At 38.2% G+C, this 2,514-nt stretch overlaps 1 long non-coding RNA gene across 1 annotated transcript in view; it reads left to right on the top strand.

Moving 5' to 3' along the window:
* Positions 1–2,514, top strand: part of LOC106527093 (uncharacterized) — a 32,517-nt gene that overhangs the window by 8,977 nt on the left and 21,026 nt on the right. Inside the window, exon 3 of the long non-coding RNA XR_001311337.1 lies at positions 284–402. This is a non-coding gene — a long non-coding RNA (uncharacterized LOC106527093). The remainder of the gene's footprint in view (positions 1–283; positions 403–2,514) is intronic.

Consider the following 2,514-nt stretch of genomic DNA (forward strand, 5'->3'; position numbering starts at 1 on the left):
ATGTTTATCAAATAAATTCTAATGTTACAACTAATTGGGGATCCCTTTAACAAAAAGCTGTTATTTTCTGTTRAGAGGGATTGGTTTGGTTTAGGTTTTTAACGGCAGCAAACTTTTTTCCTTCTCTTCATACCCAATTTCAAAAGACAATAAATTGTATAACATATCACTGCTTTCTGTGTTTTCTGTGTGTCTTTCATTTTGCAGCTTCGTGTCTCATTATTTGAACTGTGATAAATTGAGAAGGCCATTCTGAGGACTCTGTTTTTTCTTTCTGTTTCAGCTCAACATCTCTCTCGCTCTTCGTTCCACACCTTCACCTACCACAGTTGTGAACAGCACTTGTCTTCTCGCTGATGTTTCTGATGACAGCTGACATTTCTACAAATAGCCTGGGAAGCGGTGAGAACATTCACAGCTCTGTCCTACACTGCTTTCCTCTCAACATCAGGCTTGTCTGGAGAAGATGTGGGGGAAGATGCAGCTTCACAAGGATACGTACATTTTCTTTTTACCACTCACTGCTTGGCAGCAAATACAAAAGAAATGAGATTTTCTATTTTTTATGAATACATATGGAATAAAGCAGTTGTAATTAGTGTCAGGGCTGGCTCGAGGCATGGGCAGTATAGGCAAATGTCCATTTAGTGTGCGCCACAAATGGGTGATATAAAAGAATTATAACTTTTTATCATAGTCTAGTTGATTTAATCTGTTGAATAATCCCTGGTTACTCAGGTTCATGAAGCTAACTTGTTCTGAGAGTTTCTCAGCTGCTTTGTTCCTGTGGAGCAGATGATGTTTCATGAGAAAAGCATCATCTGAATCAGTCAGGACTTGTGAAAATAGAAACTACATGATCATAATGAAAGTTTCAGTTATGATCTCRGATAAAGGTCGGGTTAAAGTCTGGTTTCCAGTGTTCTAACCTCGTAAAATAACATTTTATGTTGTTGTTTTTAAATCCCAGTAATTTAGTAAAATGCTTTTCAAATGGCTGGAAAATACAGAGTTTTGAGTAAATCTTTTAAAGGGGCAATTCTGTGTGTTTCCCAGGCATATATTTAAATTCTATACCATAATAAAACAACTATGTCACCTTTAGTTGTTATTAAAATGCTGTTTTTATGTTTAAATCAATGATAAACTTCTCATCATTTCCATTTCCAAACACCTTGAAATTGGCCTCTGTCTCTTTAAGAACCTCCTGATCCTGTCAGGCCCATTTCAACACGTCATCACAGCCGCTTCTCTGCTGTTTACAAGCTGCAGAGTCGTAGCAGGGCTTTGTTGGAATGATAATAAAAAAGCAGCAACGTTATACAAGATCAGTTTTGGAAAACTGCATCTCTGGATACATATGAACCTTACTGTCAGACTGGAAAGTATGTTTTCTAAAGAACCAAAGTGATTACAGAGAGGACAGTAAGATTATTTCAGTCGCTCACACAGACACGCACATACTGATTGTAATAAGTTACAAATCTTAACACACAGACCAAACAACGTGAACAAAATAGTGTGAGTTGTTTTTCAGCTTACCTGTGCAGCGGGGTTTAATCCAAAAAGGACTGAAATGATAAACTGCCAATATTGGAGCTACAGACGCAGTTTCACTTTGACACAGCCCAGAGGAGGAGCTGATCCCAAAAGGTGGTTCTAGTCCCAACCGGTGGTTTTTGCTCCCCTGCCTGGCTGCCTCAGGACACTACAGGATTCCTCAAACATGCATGAATGAGTCAAAGCAAGACTCTGAGCATGCTTTTGATGAGAGTATAACATCATAACATGATATAAAACTCAAAAAAGTTGATTTTACATGATATTGCCCTTTAAAAAATTTCCGGAGGAATTATAACCCCAGACCCCCCTAGAACTGCTTCAGTCCACAGCTACTCATTAACACAGGTGTTCCTCATTGCTGTCAGATTGGTAGACTTCTGTTATTCTGTTTGAAATTGATTATATTATCCGGTACCTATTTTAGTTTGATAACCTCGTTTCTAAAGATAAAAATATTGTCAAAAACAAAACAATTTAATTTATTTTGTGAATTTATGTAAATTGGCAGTGAGATTTAGAAAACTGCACAAGGGGCACCAGATGAAATCTTGCCTTAGGCATCCAACTGGCTAAGGCCGGCCCTGCTTTTTACCTCCGCCAAGGGCGAGGTAATATTTTGGGTCGTGTYGTTCTGTCTGTGGACAACATTACTCAAAAACTTGTGGACGGATTGTCATGACATTTTTACCACATGTGTGTACTGGGCCAAGGAACACACCTYTAAATTTTGGTGATGTTCCAGATCACAATGCGGATACAGGATTTTTTTTTCTTTTCGGCAAAGCTGTGATGCTTTCACAGGGCTTCTGTAAAAACCAGTGAGCTGGATTGGACAGCACAGACTTCAAACTTTATAAAAGTAATGTTAAAACCACATTTAATGATGAATAATTTTTGCCATAATATGCACATTTGCAGAACGTTTTGTGACCAGGAAGTGCGTGACTGCAC

Source organism: Austrofundulus limnaeus, unplaced genomic scaffold (assembly GCF_001266775.1).
Source record: "Austrofundulus limnaeus strain Quisiro unplaced genomic scaffold, Austrofundulus_limnaeus-1.0 Scaffold308, whole genome shotgun sequence".
NCBI lineage: Eukaryota > Metazoa > Chordata > Actinopteri > Cyprinodontiformes > Rivulidae > Austrofundulus > Austrofundulus limnaeus.